The 21,063-nt window shown below is 38.9% G+C and overlaps 1 protein-coding gene and 1 non-coding gene across 2 annotated transcripts in view; one reads left to right on the forward strand and one right to left on the reverse strand.

The window, feature by feature from the left end:
• AGBL4 (AGBL carboxypeptidase 4) overlaps window positions 1-21,063 on the forward strand; it is a 1,125,681-nt gene that overhangs the window by 588,982 nt on the left and 515,636 nt on the right. The window lies entirely within an intron of this gene.
• Window positions 9,079-9,185, reverse strand: LOC121155389. Its single transcript, XR_005883650.1, has one exon. It is a non-coding gene; the product is annotated as a U6 spliceosomal RNA (small nuclear RNA).

Raw genomic sequence — 21,063 nt, forward strand, 5'->3', positions numbered from 1 at the left:
TGTTAACCAAGGAGTTAATTTTCATTTTAAACCAAGTATGAGTTTGTCATTTCAGATATGTTCTTTAAGTTTCATGAGATCTCTACTTCCAAACAGATCCTCACATAACCAGTTACCCCAAGTATTGACTATGATGAAGCCAAAGCTGTGTTTCACAGTGCAGCTTAAGGAATTTAAATCCCAAGTCACCCCCCACACACACACACACACACTGGTTTTTGTTTTGTTTTGTTTTGTTTTTCCTTTTTCAGTAGTCATATCTTTAACCCGGTAGAATACAAGCAAAGCCTAGCAACTTCTAGGACTGTGAAACCAATAGATTATATTCTTTCAAATGTTAAACTAAAAGAAAATACTCCATTTTTTCCCACACACCCCCATTGAGAATCTATTTTGCCTATGTGGAAAAATAAATGCACCTAATTTAGGTTCTTAAAAGATCACAATTAAGAATTCCTTAAAAATACAGTTTTTTGCAGCCCTAGCAATCATTCCACATTATTTAATAGATATTTATACTCAACTTTGTGCTCGGTATACAAATATTTGTAGAAGAGAGAGAATTAGTGAAAAGGTTATTGCACTAACAAGATAACATGGCTAAGACTAGAATGGGTTACAGTAGAAAGGAAAATATGTTGAAAGCTTGAGGAAAGTATCAATTATTTGGTTAATTGAATTTGGAAATGAGGAACAAAAAGGAATATAGTTTATTTATTTATTTGCTTTTTACATTAATTCGTTTTTGTTTAAAAGGAAGATTTACAGAAAGAAGGAGAGGCAGGGAGAAAGATTTTCTCTCTGCTGGTTCACTCCCCAGGTGGCCACAACAGCCAGAGGAGCCTATCTGAAGCCAGAAGCCAAAAGCTTCTTCCAGGTCTCCCACCCATGTGGAGGATTCCAAGTCTTTGGGCCATCCTCCGCTGCTTTCCCTGGCCAAAAGCAGGTAGCTAAATGGGAAGTGGTGCACCCGGGAAATGAACTGGTGCCCATATGGAATCCCAGTGCTTATAGGTGGAGGATTTGCCAGTTGAGCCTACACGCTGGCTCCAGGAATCTAGTTTAAGTCCAAGTTTAAGTCCAAGCTTGGGCAACTGGTTGAATATTGTTTCCATTAATATGACATTTTAAAAGACTAGAAATTAAAAAGGAATAGGAGTGTGGATGCTTCTATTTTGAAAATGTGAATTTTTAGATACTTGTCATATCTCTAAGGGAAGACATGTAACAGTCTGATGTATATAAAAGGTCTGTAGCTCAGAGAAGTTTGCACTAAAATCAGTTTAAGCTTACCTGTAAATAGGATATATTTCATCCCTCTATTTAAATGAGAAGGCCTAGGAGGAATTTTGGAGTAAAAAAAGAATGGATGGCATGATCAAATCTTGAGAAGTAGCAATAGTTAGAAATTGGACAAAAAGAAGAAAATACGTGACCAGAGGTAGCAGGAAAATTGTAAGACTAGACTGAACTAAGTGGTAATTGAAGAATAACAAATACAAGAAGAATACATATTCAGAAGTTTGACCAATAAAGAGGCCAGAGTAAAAACAGTAACTGATGGTGAGTAGTGTTAAGTCGTGTGATAAAAACTCTTCTTGTGGTAATGACCCAAAAAGAGATCAGGACTGTTGATGAAAGAAACACAGTAGGTAAGAGTGTAATAGTTGAACAAGTGAGAGGCAGGGGACCAGAGAATACAGTGAGGGGAATTTGCTGGGGAAAAGGACACCTTCCACGGTCAAAGAATTACAGATAGAGACATTTACATGTTATTAATTTTAGTTGTGGAAATAAGGATACTCCTATCTGATGGTTTCTAAAATATAAAACATTAAGAGAGGTTATACTCTAAGGAATAGGTGAAGAGAAAAGAAAAACAGCTGAAGATATAGTAGAAGGGAAACACTACGTTTTCTTTCAGAGAACAAAAATGAGACACTTGCTTACAGAATAACTGTGCAACATTAACAGTGATAACAGTCTGCCTGAGGACTGATGTAATGAACTGAGAACTCGTTCTATTTAAATATATAATTTTCTTCAGCTTTTGAGACCTGGATAAATTAAATAGAAGAATTCAGTCTGACTCTGTGTTTTTCTACTTTTGGAAAAATGGTGGAGATGGGGGAATGGTAGGTGTTTATGAGGAAGTTAGTGTGATGCTGGACATTGGAAAGGAGACAAAAATAGATGGATGACTATGGTTGGACTTGAACGATCTATTGCAATAAAAATGCTTCCAATTTATTTCAAAGTTGCAGTTGGAAAATACAATGTGCAAATTGGGAATTGTTGATAGGGTAGGATGTATGTGTTGAAGAGAAGAAGGAAAGAGACAGGGGGATATTGCTGGGTGGAGCAGCAAGGAAGACAGCTGAAATGAAATTGTGTTTATCAACTACTTACAACCTGGTAGGCATTTCTCTGTTTGCTAAACATTATTGAAGTAAAAAGTCAGAATGTTGGATAAATAATCTACCTGAATGTGGAGGTCAATGAGATAGAAGATATCAAGTGGTCTGAGCAAGAAATGAATGAGGCGAGAGATTAAAGCTTTGAATAGGGAAGTCAAGATAGGTGAACCTGGTGAATAACAAAGTGTAAGCAATAATACCACTGACACCTATGTATCACTATTAACACTGTGCTGAATACCAACATGCATTCCAGTCAGAAACCTGCCTCACTGAGTAAGTATTACATACTAATTCATTCTCTATGGCTAAAAAAATGTTTAGGATGAAGGGAGGAACAAGATGGGAAATTAAATTGGGTTTGAGGTAAGAGAGAGAAGAGTTCAGGTAAGGACAGATGCCAGAGGAAATCCAGACTTCTACCCAGAACTGATGGATATTGAAAAGTGAGCTATAGATGAGTCCAACAGACTTCAGTTGAGGTGGTCAGTGAGTTGCAATGCTTGATTCCCCAGGCAATGTGAGTTTCCAGGCACACAGGAGGGATAGAGCTAAGTGACAGGGACTCTCCTCCCAGCCAGGGAACAAAAAGAGAGAAGAGAAAGTGAGTTCTCATCTTCCCCTAGTATTAGTTATATTTTTGTACTTTATAAATATAACTGAAGTGAAATGTCGGAGAAAAGTTCGTTGATAAAGTAAAGGTTCGTTTGGTCTTCAGTTTGGAGATTGTCAATTCAAGATTGGATGGCTCCATATTCTGGTGGAGGCTGGTAGAGGTTGGTGGATGCAGAGGGGAAAAAAATCACATAATGAACCAGAAAGCAAAGAGACTACATAGAGATAAAATCAATCCAGAGAGGTCCCCATTGACCTAGACTCCTGGCAGCCTACTTTCAGTTGCCTTGAATAAATTCAATCTCCACCCTTAATCAATCGTTAACACAAGACTAGGGGATTTCAATATTTTCATGTTTTGGGGGAGCCTGGCTGGTCCTGTTCAAATCATTATATCCTGTAGATTTTTTGAGGAAGGGAACAATTTTATTTTAAAATTTATAAGGATATGTTCAAAAAGCCTTTGTCTGGAAGATCATTTATATTAAAAATATTTCATCAAACATGCTCTTTTTGTTTTCCGGAAGAACTGAAACACGGAGCCCAGGGAGTGGGGTGAGACTTGCTGCGGGTCACACAGTGAGTTCATGAGAGAACTAGAGTTGTCCTGACTCCCTGTGGGCGCTCTCCACCATGCCTACTGGACCAGGGCTTCAAGCCCTAACAAATGCTCTGCAGAAAGAGTGCAGCGAGCAGCTACCTGCCTCTCTCCCACACCTTCTCTGTGTATGTTCTGTCTCCCATTGGCAGCCCACACCTGGGATGTTTGAAAAGTCATGTTATGTTAATAATGTCATAACCCCGTGTCTGCTGATGGCATTCTGTTAAGAAATCATTCAATGTTTTCTCAGTAACCCTGGGTGTCTTCTCCTGACAGTACAAAGATGAGGCCTCCCGGTGTGCTGTGCACACTTCCAAAACTACTTGCAAAAAGTAGCGTCTCTGATGGCTTGGAAGCACTAGGTAAGGCAGAAAAGCAGAAAAGTCACTGTTTTCACGTCAAGCAGAACTTCCTCACTCTCCCCCTTCCTTTTGTCTGCTTTTCTATTTTCTACTCTCACGCGTGTTTAAAGTATACAGAAAAATCCCGTTTCTTTTTTTTTTTTAAGATTTATTTATTTATTTGGAAGTCAGATATACAGAGAGGAGGAGAGACAGAGAGGAAGATCTTCCATCCGATGATTCACTCCCCAAGTGAGCGCAACGGCCGATGCTATGACGATCTGAAGCCAGGATCCAAGAACTTCTTCCAGGTCTCCCACACAAGTGTAGGGTCCAAAAGCCTTGGGCCGTTCTCGACTACTTTCCCAGGCCACAAGCAGGGAGTTGGATGGGAAGTGGAGCTGCCGGGATTAGAACCTGTGCCCATATGGGATTCTGGCACGTTCAAGGTGAGGACCCCAGCCGCTAGGCCACACCGCTGGGCCCAGAAAATCCCGTTTCTAAAAATCTACGTTTTCTCAAATGAAAAGCCAGAAATTTTCCTATTTGCTCAGAGATGCATTTCAGATATCTAGAATACTGGATGATATGTAAGAGATGGCTACTAAATATTCATTTTTAATAAGCAAATAGATAAACAAATGATGAATTAAAAACTGGAAAAATTACTCCTGAAATGTTGATATCAGGGAGGTATCTTTGGAATAGGCAATCTGCTCCGGATTCTCTTAGCTCAGAGGTCTGAGAGTCAAGATTTCTGCGTGTTAGTCCTGGCCGAACTATGGGCTTGGAGCAGAGAAGGAGGTGACTTGCCAAGGTCACCTGTCCAAATAGTGTATGTAAATTAGATGCTAGCTCAAGTGGCCTTTTGTTTGAAATTCAAATGTAATTAGTTTGATGCTCCTACTCCGTGTACGACAGGGGCTCTTTTCCTTTCCCAAACAATCCGGAAATTTGTTTTCTGGGTGAATTCTGTTGCACTGAGCTACTCCTGCTTTGAAGCTCCCTCAGTGATGTCAGTTGACGGATCACCTTTGCTGTCCTGCATCTGGCTTATTTATTGACAAAGAACTCAACCCTTCTCCAAGATATAACTAAATTCACAGTGCACATTCATACATATGCACAGTACACACACACATGCATGCAAAATGTCCTTACTATACTCAACCTTTGTGTTTGGAATAAACATACTTGCAGAATCTGCAACATCACTTCTTGCTGTTCTTAAGTAGTTTTTAACCATTTCTAGTAATTTTCACTTCATCATATCTTAGTTCATGTGCATGGGTGGGAGTGGAGTATGTGTCCTATATTGGTCAGATTTGTGTGACTTTAAAATAACACAGAGAAGTTTCTAGGGAAGGTTTCATTTTTTGCTTACAGCTTCGGAAGTTCTCACTCAAACATCACAGAGGCTGCAAATGTGTGTGCTTGTGCAGTGACCATCAAACATGGAGCGAGGAAGCAGAGAGAGATTCGAGGGCAAAATCTGCCTTACTCGTGTATTTCTTGAAATAGCTACAGTGATGCCATCATCAGGGCTCCAGTTTAGTCACTTTCCAAGGCCCACTGTCAGACACTACACTTGAATGAAATTCCATCCTTAACCCGTTGGTGTGAGACTTTGGGGGCCAAGATTTTAATACATAGGATTTGGGAGGACATACAAATTATGTTCAAATCATAACATTCCTCTCTCACACTTTCCTTTCTTTTCTTTTTTAGTCATTCTTGAATTCCTATTCATTCCCAGGAATTCCAAGTTATATCTTTTGTTTCCTTGTCATCATTGAAGTTCCAACTAACACATCACACTATTTTTGCAAGTCTCTTCTGAGAAAAAAAAATGTTGATTCCCTATCACACCCTTGCTTATGTTGTTCTGTGGAAGAAACCAGCTAAATAAAATGTATCATTAGAAGTGTAATTAATATTTTCAGAGAAATTACAGGAAAGCTGACAAGCAAAGCTTTAGGGAAACCCTCAATCACTCCAGGAGATTTCAGTAGCAGTTTGAATGTCTTCAAAGGCTCTAACCTGAATACCAGCCACTGTCAACAAGGCTAGTCTTGTTTCTCCATTTCCAATTTTAGTTTTCTTATTGACTTATTTTTCTATAGAAAAGAGAGCTAGCCAGTACTTTTTTCTTCAAGTTTTATTTTATTTTTATTGGAAAGGCAAATCTACAAAGAGGAAGAGATACAGAAAGATCTTCCATCTGTTGGCTTACTCCTCAAGTGGCTAAAATGGCAGGATCTGAGCTGATCCAAAGCCAGGAGCCTGGAGCTTTTTCTGGGTCTCCCATGTGGGTGCAGGGTCCCAAGCCCTTGAGACATCCTCTAGTGCTTTCCCAGGCCACAAGCAGACACCTGGATGGGAAGCATAGCAGCCAGGACACAAATTGCTGCCCATATGCCATCCTAGCATGTACAAGGTGAGGATTTAACCACTAGACCTTCACACCAGACCTGCTAGCCAGCACTTCTAATCTTGCCCTTGGAATTATTCAGTAAATCAAATAAAAATTATGCAGTAGCTCTAGGATTAAAGGAACATCTATTGAGAACTTGCTGTGCCAGACACTGCCCATGCATTTACATATTTTAACTTCATAGTAATTCTATGAATCAAGTACTCTTAGGTAGTAGAAGTTAATGATGCCTCACTTTACAATTGAGGAAACTGAGGGTCAGGTGGGAACCATTTCATATCACACAGCTACTGAGTGGCAGAGCCAGCATGTAGGAAGATTTCACTGCTCTAAAGCTTCATCTAGCATTATGCTAAGATGTTCCCATATTCTTCTCCAAACAGCAGTGCAATGATGAAGGTCATTGGGACCAAGGTGTTAGGATATCTGAGTTCCAGACCCAGCTCTCAGACAGCTTTCTGGGTGTCCTTAGGTGAGTAGTTCCTGGCTTCTGTAACTCACTTTTCCACCTGTGATCAACAGAGTATAGACAGAGCTGTAAAATTTCTTCCAGTGGCAAGTTTTCACGATCCTAAAAACCTCAGCGGCCTCTTAAATAAGCCCTGTATTATGTGGATTCTTGCTGTTTACAAACACTCTTTACAACTGTTTACAAATACTGTTTACAAACACTACTTTAGAGAAATATTTGGTACAGATTATTGGAAACATGATTATGCAGTTGTGTTTCATTGCACTCTGACCATCCAGAGCAACTTTGCAAAAGCTGGTGCAATCTTGCCACCTGGTAGCACTAGCTTACTTCAAGCAAGGAGCAGATACACTCTTAATGCCAGTGCTTAGAATAAACAAATGTACTGTGTCTTTTCTGGGTCTGATAAAGAGCATTCAACTTAAAATAACATATCCATATCAGCAAAATATTTAATGCTTGTTTGGGGCAGAAGGTCTAAGTAGGAGATTGAAATTCAGGTTGTTGGCAGACAGCCCATTTTCCACATAAGAATTGTGATATTGTCCTTCACCTCCAGGAAGACTCTTGTGTGGCACAGAAGGAAAACTGGCAAACCAGGCAGTCAGCAGCAACTTTTGTTATGCAGACAATAGGAAAAAAAATCTCAGCTATGTTTGATCACTCACTAACTATAAAAATTATTCTTAGCCCTGTATTCCCCTGGAACTCTGTCAGACTAAATTGGCCAGTCAAATATAGCAAGGAATGTTTGGATTTCTTGTGATTTCCTTCTGTAGCAAGTAGATTGGGACTGAGTGCATAAGAAACAATGAAAGTGCTTTGAACTTCAATTCAGAAACCCTTGGTAGAATCTCAGCTTTGCTAATGTTAAACTCTGTAACCTTGCACATATTATTTAGATTTCTGATCCCCTTTCTTGTAAAGGAGAGACAAAGATCCAAGGAGTTAGTGTCAATATTAATTGAAGGAGAAAGAAAAATAAACATTTATTAGACCTCTTCTATATCCTGCTGCTTTTTTAAACCTTACTGGGTTATGAAATAGAATGACTATATATACTTCTCTAGTTAACATATAATGGTATTCATTCCTTTTATAAGCATGAATCATGCCCTTCCTTAAAGGAGATCCAGTCAAGTATAGATATTAAATCCATTGCTGAATACTTCAAATGTGATTTGAAATGTCATAATCAAGGTACAAAGTAGCAGGGAGACAGAGAGGAATTAAAAGTGGATTTTGGGCCCGGTGGCAACGTGGCCTAGCGGCTGGGGTCCTCGCCTTGAACAGGCCGGGATCCCATATGGTCGCCAGTTCTAATCCCAGCAGCTCCACTTCCCATCCAGCTCTCTGCTTCTGGCCTGGGGCAGTCGAGGACGGCCCAATGCTTTTGGACCCTGCACCCGTGTGGGAGACCTGGAAGAGGTTCCCGGCTTCGGATCGGCACAGTACCAGTGATTGTGCTCACTTGGGGAGTGAATCATTGGACGGAAGATCTTCCTCTCTATCTCTCCTCGTCTCTGTATATCTGCCTTTGCAACAAAAATAAATAAATCTTTAAAAAAAAGAAAGTAGGTTCCATCACAGGGATTCAGAAAATGAGTCCCGGAGGAAGAATCCTTGGAGCTGAGCTTTGAAGAATTAGAATTATGTAGGCAAGGAAAAGATGTTTACGTAAGAGGGGCTGGAAATCAGAGGCTGAGCAGTGTGATGCGGGTGTTCCAGGCCCTGTCCAGGTCATGGCATGGTGATGAGACTCCTGCAGGCTGAAGGTGAATCCGTGGAGTGATTGGAAATGCAGGCTATCTTGGGGCCATATTATTAAGGCATCTGAAGGTCGATTCAGACTTCCTCTGTTAAGCAATGGAGAGACTTGGCAAGATGATTATAATTGATATGTATCATCACGTAGGTGAATGGCAGGAATTTTGGAGATTATAAGTCAACAAAACATTAGTCAAAGATATTACATTTTGCTAGGTGACCTGTGACAAGTGATTTTTGTAAGTTCTTTATTTCGGAGTTACCCTAGGCTTTGACATAAAACAAGTAGAATCTTTTAAATAACACAAATGCCTCTTAATTACACAGAGATTTCATGGGATCCTCCTAGAGTAAGAGCACTCTATTATGAAAGACACATAAAAGTGAGGGAAGGAGATATGAGAAGGAGGTAAGCTTCTTGCCTATTTTTTTTAAATATGGAATGCTTCATGAATTTGCGTGTCATCCTTGCATAGGGGCCATGCTAATCTTCTCTGTGTTGTTCCAATTTTAGTATATGTGCTGCCGAAGTGAGCGCACTTCTTGCCTATTGAAAGGCCGAGTCAGCATGCCTTGGAACTTTAGGCTGTGTAATATTAGGAGAGGCAGCTCTACATTTTGGACTAGTGTTTCCTTGACTGCCCAGTTGGGTCAGGTGACTTTTGAGGTTTTGATTTGCTTTAATATTCTAGCTTTTTATCTTTGGAAACTGTTCCTAAGATTTGACCTGTAGGTATTTTAGTCAAAGTCCAGTCCTTCAAACTGAGTTTCAGAATTTGACCTTTTTGAACTACCTGAAAATATTTACAGAATTGTGCATGTGTCATCTCAGGAGGACTAAAGGGCCTCTTCCTGCTCTGCAGTGAACATTGCTGTAAACAAGAAGATAAAATTCTAAGCTCCCAACAGTGTGGTCCTACATTTGTGAATCCTCAGTAAAAGATCTTAAAGATGTAAATTGTGTGTAAGAACTCAAAGGAGCTGAAAATGCTGAGGGACCCTGGCTTTGAATATATGGATAAATAGTCAAGGAAGAAGAGATGCCTTGCACATTCTTGAACTGATCCATGTTAAATCTATATCAGATATAATATAATATAATATATCAGATATATCTATATCAGATATAATATAATATAATATAGCGTGTGAGAAATGCCACTGCTTGGGATACCTGTATCCCACATTGCAGTGCTTCATTGGAGTTCTGATTCTCCTGTTTGCCTTAAATTCTTTCTATCCCACCCACCACTCCAAATCAATAGTCATCAACATTATGTGTTTATATTTAGCTTTTTAAAAAAAAATCTCCCATGTATGAGTTTATGCCTTTCTGGGTCTAGCTTATTTTACTCATTGCCATGTCTTCCAGTTTCATCTATTTTGCTGAAAACAATAGGATTTTATTGCTTTGGATGGATGAATCTTCAGGTCCTCTGTCAATTTAGTGTTGACTTTGTGTCTGCAAAGTGCTGAAGTGAAAACAAGTGGTAGTGAAAACAGGAAATGGCTGTGGAGTAGGGGACCTAGGCTTGAAGTTGTTTATACTCTTTAGCACCTTTGAGACATGATGTACTTATTGGTGTACTGGCATCATAATATACACGTCAGAGGGATATTTTGAGATTGCATTTTTAGAATTAAATTATTCATTTATTCATTAAGTTAATGCATCAAATACTGAAAACATATTCTGATTCAATAACTATACTGGCATTAAGACTCAGCTATCCCACTTTTGGAAATATATCCAAAGGCAAAAAAAAAATAGCTTATGAGCTATAATTACAGCAACACAATCTACAATAGCAAAGACAAGGAAACATAAAAAGAGAAGTGGATAAAGAAATGGTGGTATATCTACTCTATGAAATACTACTCAGCTATTAAAAAGAATGAAATCCTACGAATTGCAGAAAATGGTTCCAGCTAGAGAGCCTTATGTTCAGTGAAATAAGCCAATCCCTGAAGGACGAATACCACATGTGTTTTCTCTGATACAAGGCATCCTTCATGCAAAATACATACAGTCATCCAGAGGAACAGTATAATAGAGACTATTATATCAAGATCTGGAGATACAGTACAGTATGCATCTCTACTTCCAAACCAAAGATGGACTTCCAATGAAATTGTTAAATATATCTTGACAATTAGCTGATGGACTCTGCCATTGGCATATCAACAATGTCAGGATGCACTGAAATAGCAGAATGAAGGACTGTTTCGGAAGGACTATACTATTGCAATAAAATAAGGGACATCAGTGGGACAGGAGATCTGGGGAGAGGGGTGAGGAAAAATTGCAGAGGCTAAAGAACTGTATCATAAAATAAATTAAGAAAAGACACAAAAGTTGTTTGGCCCCAAGTGTAATACTGCATAATTGTCATGTAAACATCAAATGTTAATTTTCATATTAGGGTGGTAAATTCAGTAATTTTATTTATGCCATAGCAAAGTGCAATGTCTTCCTTTCTGAACTTAATCTCTGACTGGTACTCCTTAGGAGTTCCTGTTGTGCAAGGAAGCTTGAATATGGATAGCAATATCAGTAAATTTAACCCAGATCATAAATTCTGTAATATGGTCTCTGAATTTTTTTTAGTTTTGGCTGTGCAAGAGATCCTGGAGGTAGATTAGCCCTGTCTTTGGTCTTCTGGGGCATCTGTGGCCAGAGACTTTTGCTAGTGCCTCTGCCTCTCTAGTTGGCTGTGTCTTGAAAGTCCTTTCTAACACATATTTCCCCTCGTCCATGGCCCATCTCAGTTACTCTGCCCTTAACCTTATGATTGCTTGCTAACAAGTTCTGATCCGGACTCTTCCCTAACCTCTAAGCCCTTTCTTGGTCGCACATGACCATTCCTAATTCTAATCCACACATCCTAAATGGGGACAGACAAGAGACATTTTGGGTTGAAAGTTCTACATTGAAATTGGAACAGAATGCCTTCATTATTTTCGGTACCATTTTCTGAACTCTCAGACCTCAGACATAGACGCATATCAGCACACATGCATATACTCATACACCATATCACACCCACTAAATTTAGCATTGTTAGTATATTCAAATTTGAACGCACTAACTCCAAAAACAATCATAGCCATTTTCTTATATAGAGTAACCCTGCTTATATAGCGCTATTATTTAGATTCATATGACCTGAAGATCATTCATTTCATTCTGCATTTGGAGAATGAGAAAACCAGGCACATAATGGACGATTTACCCAAGGTCACACGGAAGTTGCAGGTCTCTCTGTCCTCCTCAGAAATACCTTGGACATCACTCACAGACAATTGCTTAGTCTTATTGAATTATTCTTCCTCTTAAACATTGTTTGTACTTGAATATAAACTGTACAACTTACTGATTAAGACATGTTGTGGAAACCTTTTACTATGTTCAAAATTTACATTAAAGAGAACTTATTTTAGGTGTTTCCTAAGTGCTTTTCTAAGAAGACAAAAATACTTTCTTTCCTTCCTTTCTCAATCCCCTTCCTTCTCCCTTCCTTTTTTTTCTATAATTTTTGCAGAAACTTTGTTTCCATTCTATACTTATAGGCTTAATGCAGTATTAACTATAATATTCAGCAAGGTCCATTTCATTCCTGTACATTTTTTGCATTATAGATTAACTTCTACATATCAAAGAAAACATTTGACATTTGTCTTTTAGGGACTGGCTTATTTCAGTAAACATAATGGTTTCTATGTGAATCCATTTTGTTGCAAAAACACAATAGCATCCTAATGTGTAAAAAGTAACATCTCAATTTGTAATTACCAAAAATATATGAGATAAGTAAAATGCCCAACAGAGTAAGAACTTGATTAAATATGTTGTTTACTCCTCACTGCCCAAATTCCTTCGTGTCCCTTCCTTCCTTAATGGGACTCTATTAGCTAGCTACTGGTTTTGAAATTTTGTCTGTTGTGTCAATCAAGCCTTTCCTGATCCTGTAAACATTGCCTGATCCCGTGGATTTGAGGCATTGCCAGCTTTGACATATGACATATGACATATGACATTGTGGCACCTACAGGACCCCAGGCAACCTGATCTGAATTCTACCTTGGAATATGTTCTTCTATTCCCCTTCACCAGATGTCCAAAACTGCCAAGTCTTTATGCTTCTTGACCCACCACCAGGCTAAATTTAATGATCTCCATGCTGGTGGTGGACACTGGGGTGTCAGCCTACATTCTCCTTCAAGGAAAGTGTATTGCCCCAGTTCTTTCATCAGACAGACAGCCTGCAACTGTAAGCCTCTCACACTTCACAAAAAGCTATACACTCAAAGTCAGGCTCTCCAAGGGCATCCTAACCAAATGGTCGCTTCTTCAAGGAAGTACTGTGAAGCCCTGGTCATCACAATGCAACGTGGATTAACTATGAAATGCCAGAATTTCCCAAGGTTGCAGTGAGTTTATCCCTGGATTTTAAGTTTCCTTCGTGTCCAATCCTACTTCCTTTCTGTTCCCTTCAGATATTAACCCCAACGTATTCCTTAAATATTCTAAATACTAATCTACATTTGGTTTCAGCTTCATGAGGAACATAGGCTATAAAAATGTTCCAAGTGACCCCTAGTGCACACCATTATTTATTGTGACCCTATCTGACATGTCCTTGACTAATAATGACTACAGCCTAAAAGGAAAAAAAAAAAAGCAAGATACAGAAGGGGGGGTAAGAACCAGAAAGAGAGAGAGAGAGAGAGAGAGAGAAAGATCCTGCTGTTTTGGTAATGAATTGATTGTGTCATCTTTTGACTTTTTTCTCCTAGATTATTGAATTCCAGGGAGACAAATTGTCAGCTAGATTTCAATCTCTAGCAGTCTCTTCTTTTTGCCTGTGTCTTACTCCCATAGGTTTTATATTTCAGGAATACCAGCTTAAATGAGACCCACTTTTCCCCTGTAGATATCATGGGGCTGGAGGCAAGAATTACACAAGTTAATTATATAATAAAGAGATATGTGCAATATTAAAGTAACCTGGATTACGTTTTCATCGCCATTTTTTTGATTAATGGAAGTCATACAGCACAATGCCCCGCATGGAGGAGGCGGTTCTTGAATCAAATCACCTTGCTTTTTCTAGTTAGGAGAGGGAGGCTCTGAAACATTAAATAATTTATATGAAGTCTCATGGATAGTTAATGGCAGAGATGGAATTAACACTCCAATCATCAAATTTAACTCTCTATGAATTTTTTCATTAGCCATTTCCCTAGAAATGATGTAAAAATGAGTGTTTCATTTCTGCAGCAACACATTTTTCATTCAGTAGTGTGTTATTTAACTTCATATTATTGTAAATGTTCTATCCTTTCTCTGTTGTTGATTTTATTTTCTGACTTTCATTTATAGTTACTGTAGTAGAGACTATTACTTACAGATGTAAAGATACAATGCAGTGTACATCTCTACTTTCAAATGAAAGATGGATTCCCAATGAAACGATTGAATGTATCTTGACAATTGGATTCTTCACTTTGCCATTGCCCATGTGTACAGTGTCAGGATATACCTAAATAGCAGAATGATGGAGTTATGACTGATTGTAAAGGACTACACTATTATAATGATGAGGGGAAATCAGTGTGTGTGTGTGTGTGTGTGTGTGTGTGTGTGTGATTTGTGGAGGGTAAGTAGAAATCCTGGAGCCTATGGAATTGTATCATGGAATGAACAAACAAACAAACAAACAAATAGTATGTGTGTCGGGGGGTGCTTCACATCTGAATTTTGGGAAACTGCCTCCCTCACAATTTGGACACACTGTATATCTGTTTTCAGACTGTTGCTTTGCAAGTTGTTTTGTTCATAGTTGGATTGAGCCCAGTCACTGGGTAGTGTTTCTATTTATGCATCCATTCCCCTTCATGCTTCGTGGGATGGCAAAGAAGTATCAGACTGCAGCAGTGACATTTATATGAAAAGAACCCATTGTGTCCTTTGTAAGGAGCAACACATAGCTCTGAGCCATACTGTTTTCCCATTTGCCTTCCTCTGGGAGGCTCTGGCAAGAGCCTGCTCTGCCAGAGGGAGCTGCCTTGAGCTCTCATGCCGGAAATTATATGCCATAATTAAAATCAATAGTGAAACAGACACACAGCATAAAGGTCATAGAACACAACAGAAAACCATTGGGCAGCATATTGCCAGGTATCAAAATAGATTTTTGAACTTTTCTTTAATCTGCAAATGCCTAGAGCGATCCGTGGGAGAGAGGCAGAGTGCCCTCAGCCCCAGCTTCACCTGAGAAGGGTTTAGCTGAACAGAAGCTTCCCTGCTGAATTTCCTCAATACTCAGTTACCCCAGGCCAGCTGTGCCCCTGAAAATTCTCTGACCACCTTCATGCCATTAAACCAGTGCCAGATTGGACGTGAGCTCCTAACCATGGAGAGCTGCTCACTGTCTCTGTTGTGAAACCTTTATGTTGGCCTCTGTAGGCTCAGTTCCTTACAGGCATCTTAGAATCCCTAATTATTGTAGCTGCACCACACTGTTGCCCTTTAAATAGGTACTTAACATTACTCTTCTAGCACTGGAATGTCCTCAGATCTCATCTCTTCTCATCTCTCAGGATGTTCCAGTCTTGGAATAAACTGGTTCAGCCTCTGGGACTATTCCTAGCCTGGTCTTTCTTCTTCTGTGTCCAATGTGACCAGACCATAAAGTAGCAGACATAATAAATCATTTCCCCCCTCCTGATGACATTCCTGGGTGAAATTTTCCATACAATTTTCTTTTTTTACATAAAGTATCATTCTCACGTTCCAGGTATTTGAATGTGACTGTCAGATAAAGAAAGACCATCATTCAGTTTATACCACCTGCCTTTCAGTTTATAGTTTGAACTGGTACTCCCAGATGATATGCATCCCAGAAATGTTTGAGGATTCTGGTTGTTCTGCATCCTTGTACATTTTGGTCTCATTCATTCACTTTAGCCAGCATTTTTATTTTTTATCTGTCTCACAAATCTGTCTGAAAGGTCACACTTTCTGTATCTATAACTACCAAATGCTTAAGTTCCTTTTCTCACTAAGCGCCCATTGCTGTTTCTGTTATCTATTCTAGGATGAAATGGGCTGCCTCGTGAACTGGTAAGCTCTTCATCTGTAAAGATATTCAATAAAGGAAAAAAAATTTTGCAAGCTGTAGAGGCAAATTGTAGATTAAATATAAATCCTTTTGTATAACAACCAAAGAATTTAAAGTTGGACTAAAGTTTGATTTTTTTTTTCCTTTTTACTATATAACTATGAACAATTTATCTAAACTATTTTCAACTTTCTTCACCTTTATATTAGAGATATTAACAATTTGATGCACTTAGCGTAATTGTCCAATGCTACCATTCCCAAGTTGCTTAATGACGTAACAATTTTTACCACTTAGAGATGATAACATTAAAATTTAGCCTCCTATACTTACTGTTATAATTCTGCTTACAGTGTATTCTAACAACATACTCACTTACTGTCTCTTGTACACATTTTCAGATTCTATAAAGACATGAATTTCATGCAGTGTGTACACTACTTCGCTGATTAAATCATACATTAGAAAGGTATATAATGAATGAATGGATTATATTTCTGTTGTAAAGCTGTCAGAGAATCTAATAAGATACTGGTGATGGAAGAACTGTTTTTATTTGTTTGTTTTTCAATATCAAGGCATTGTCAAGATGCATTGCATTTTTCTTGTTAGTGTCTTGATAGTCCCAGCAGGAAAACACTCAAGTGGACTAGATCCCCTTCTCAGGGAAAGATGATGAGGAGAGACTGACATCTGTCCCATCTGAATCTTTCTTTGAGGGACAAGGTGTGCTCTCTACAGGGGGCTGTTTCTGCCTCTCTAAAGAGAAGCTCTAATTACTGGTGATAATTAGTTGCAATTTAAGGTCCACAGGGCAATCTGTGGAGGTGCAAATTGGCTGCAGTCTCTCCAGCACTTGATGTCCTTTCCCCGAGTGCCTCATCCAGCCTCTCTGCCTATGAAAGAACAGAAGGTCACAGTGCATGATGGGGGTCAAAGCTTAAAGGTGTTCTATCCAGAGGGTCTTCTCTACCACTATCCTTGCTAAAAAATAGCTTCAAGTCTCATTACATTCGCTGAAACAGATTGGTCTGGCAGAAAAATGTTTAGAAAAGGTTCATTCTTAAACGTTATAAAAATCTTAGTGTTCATTGAGCAGAAATAGACACCATCCCATTGGGGTTGGTCTCAGTCTAGTGGGGGAAGAGAGATATAATAATAGATAATTTCAAGGTATTCTATTGCTAGTAAGATAAGCAAAAATGAAGTTGGTAATGGCAGTCATTATTTGTTGCATGAGTACTAATCCGCATATTTTATGCCTGATTCCAGCAATTTTTATAATAACATTAAAATATGATCATTGTTTTCAAATAAGAAAAGTGAAGTTTAAGATAGAAATTGTAAAGAAGTGAGTTTGTAGTAGTCAATGAAGTTAGGGGATCTTAATATCTTTCAAGCCTAGGATAGAATATTTGGAAAAACAGATTGCTCTGTTGTTTGCCTGAAGCCACAGTGTAAACTTAAAAGTTATACCAATAAACCTATCCTGTACTTGCATCTTAAGTCTTTTTCTCCTCATATCCTTAGTTCACACACTCCCGAATACTGTTTTTTAATCTTATTATTTTGGAAACTCTCAGGCCTGGCGCGGTGGCCTAGCAGCTAAAGTTCTTACCTTGAATGTGCCGGGATCCCTTATTGGCGCTGGTTCTAATCCCAGCAGCTCCACGTCCCATCCAGCTCCCTGCTTGTGGCCTGGGAAAGCAGTCAAAATTGGCCCCAGCCCTTGGGACCCTGCACCCATGTGGGAGACCTGGAGGAGGTTCGTGGCTCCTGGCTTCGGATCAGTGCAGGACTGGCCATTGCAGTCGCTTGGGGAGTGAATCATCAGACAGAAGGTCTTCCTGTCTTGCCTCCTCTGCATATATCTGCTTTGCAATAAAAAATAAATTAATCTTTTAAAAAAATGGTTTTGGAACTCTCTTTGTTAGGATAGCCAACTAGCTAGATAGATATAGTAATTAACTTACTTGATTATTATAGAGTTCAAGAAAGCTCATGATCATTCATATGCAAGCTAGAGAACCAGAAATGTTGGTGGTAAAACTCAGTCCCAGCTAGAGGCCTGAGATCCAAGGAACATAATTCCAGGCCTGACTCCAAAGGCCACAAGGAATGCTGCTACCCAAGAGCAGGGGAAGCTCGACTTCCCTGTGTTAGCACAAAGGGCAAATTTCTCCTTCCTCTAATTTTTTTCTTTTCACTCTGCTCAGACTGGGAAATTGAATGATGCATTGGTGAGGATGTGTCTCTTTTACTTAGTCTATTATGTCAAATGCTAATTTTTTCTGGTGGCACCTTTGCAGAGAAAAATAATGTTTTCTTGACTGAGTATGGCTTATCCCAGTCAATTTGATAAAATTAGCCATCACACTCACAAGCCAGAAGCAGGTAGGCAAAAGAAACTTCGATGTGCAGTAAAAGAAAAGGACAATATAAGGACCTTAAATCTCCCACTTAAACAAAATATGAAAATGTCTCAAATGAATCGATGATTTGGAAATTTTTCATCCTGTAATTAGTTGTTATTGTTTTTTATCTTGGAACATTTCTGAATGCTGCATATGATAAGAAGGGCTAGTGGAAAACAGAGTATGCAGGACATGGCCTCTGCTCTGTTATCTTATATAACTCAGCATCAGCCCTATAAGTGAAAACAACCCCCCTCCCCGATACACAGACACCCCACACACCACCCCAGCTCAGAACGTGATTTCTTTTTCTAGTAAATTAGTGGAAATCTTTTGAGTATATACTTGGAGCATCTTCTGTTTTCCACATATCTGCCTACTTAAACAGCTTATTAAGGTATCCATTCCAGCTGCACACCTAGATAGTTCTGTTCCATGGGATGTTTTCTGCTGTGTCACTAACCTTGATCTGTGTTGAATAGATATTAAACAGTGGCATCACTGACAGCTGCCCCCATGGACCTCTTTGTATTCAAAATGTTTGACTTCTATGTCCTTTCAAATGCCTACACCTGGAGTGGTAATACAAAGAGTTGCCACTAAATCTAGCCTTCTCCTTCACTGCCAAATCCCCGTGAGAAGGACTATGCCAAATATATGGGCCCAATATAAAAGGTCATTGCCCTGTGTGGATTGAAGTTTTCAAGTTATAAATCTTTAACTCTTCTATCCTTCCATGGTTTTATCAAGTCAATCAGAATTGGGGAGCAGCAATTTCCTTTCTAATGGAGGTATGAGTAAACTTTAAGCTCCGTCTCCTTTTTGGTATTAAACCTGCAAAAATGCATTTGGGGGAATAAATGACTTTGGCTTGGCAAGTGCCTTTTTCATTCTGGGGAATAAAGAATAATGGGAAAGTAAGACCCAAAAGAGAAGAAGAAAAGTACTTCTTGATTTGGCCTAGTTTTAGACTCTAAATATGAAAGATGAAGTGAAACATGTCCTTAAGTGAGAGGAGAGGCAAGAGCCTCTAAAGATTCTGTATCCAAGAATAAAAATTGAATATTTTTTCTATTGCCTGAACATCTTTAATGTGGCAAGCCTTCACTGTAGAATTCTTACATATTTTATTTACCAAAAAATATGAGATAATCAGTAATTCACCCATTCTATAGACAAAGAAACTAACACAGAGAGAATGTTTAGAACACAGATAGAAATTTGTTGAGTTGGAATTTTCCCCCAGCTATGACTAACTTTGCTAATCAATCCAAACTCAGAAACTCTCGAAGTAAACGAGCATTATTGGAAGATTTAGGAAATCCAGGAAAGATTTGCAATCCAGGAAACAGACTCAGGTGTCTGGTAGTCAGTGAGTATTTCCAGGAAGCTCATTTTATTCAGGGCTTTTCAATAGGAGGAGAAATAACAAAGGGAATACTAAGTTGCTTCTACAAGTTGCCTGCCAAAGGTGTTTGGTGTAGACCAGTTTCCTCATGTTAGACTGTGCAACACTGGGCCATGCACAGTTGATTGGTAGGGCTAACTCTAAGTATAGCAGTTGCTTTTGTAAACTTATAGTTGCAACATTTGGCCCTGGTGCAGTAGCCTTGTGGCTAAAGTTCTCGCCTTGCATGCGCCGGGATCTCAAATTGGTGCCGGTTCTAATCCTGGCAGCCCGACTTCCCATCCTTTTCGTTCCTTGTGGGTTGAGAAAGCAGTCGAGAAAGCCCAAAATCTTGGGATCCTGCACCTGTGTGGGAGACCTGGAAGAAGCTCCTGCTTCAGATCGGTGTGGCTCCAGCCGTTGCAGTTGGTTGGGGAGAGAGTCAGTGGAAAGAAGATCTGCCTCTCTGTCTTTTGTCTTCTCTGTATATCTGTCTTTCCAATAGAAATAAAATAACTCTTTAAAATGAATTTAAAAGATAAAATATAATTTTGACGTTCATTAGAGGATGTTTATGGCTTTTACAGACATGGCCCGATTGAAAAGTTGACATTCCTGTGCTTAGTTCAAGAGTTCATATTCCTGGGCAGCAGCTGGAGATGTGCTTAAGTCCTGATCCTCTAATAGCCTCTTGACTCCATTTTGAAATGCTTTTTGGATGTTTCTTTTCATCACGATTTTCGCCTGGATTTTGTGCTCTAAAAACTGTGTCCTTTTCACATGGCATGCTCTTTCTATTTTTATGGTGTTAGTCACTCTAATATTTAAATGTGTTAAAGTTATTGAATATACCTTGAGCATCTCCAAAGCACAATCCTTTTTTTTTCTTGTTTTAAATGAGTTGTTTGTTTTATATTCCCCTGAGTTTGGGGGTACTATGTGGTTAATGAATGGATTTAATAATTGATTAAACTCATTTTTCTATTACCATTATAACCATACATCCATTAATATGAAAATATGAATGTGTATTGAAGAGGTTTCTTTTGACATTATAATGACTATATTAAAATTTCAAATACAATAATGAAATTATAATTGTTTTAGAGAAACAATTAAAAAGGCTATATATAAGTGCTCTGGAAGAACTATGGGATATTCAGGAAGTAACAAAAAGGATTTCTCAGATAAGTTGAAATAAAAAACCACATAGTTTTCATTAAATTGGGCTGTAATTACAAAATAATTATCATTTATAAAGAATCTTGTTTTGAGCATTACAGTGAACAAAACAAGTGTTGGCAGGTTAAAATGTATGCTGCGGCAATTTGAATAAGAAATGCCATCACAATGCAGAGGCCTTCCATGGCTGCCTTTGAACAGGCAGGGTACATTCTCTTTGTCTCTTCCATCCTCCTCTCTACCCTGGGTGCTCTCTTTGCCTGCATCTCACTCACAGGCAGATTTGCACAGGTCACATCCATGATCCAC

This window comes from Ochotona curzoniae, unplaced genomic scaffold, assembly GCF_017591425.1.
Source record: "Ochotona curzoniae isolate NIBS_2020 unplaced genomic scaffold, NIBS_Ocur_1.0 contig_291, whole genome shotgun sequence".
Classification (NCBI taxonomy): domain Eukaryota; kingdom Metazoa; phylum Chordata; class Mammalia; order Lagomorpha; family Ochotonidae; genus Ochotona; species Ochotona curzoniae.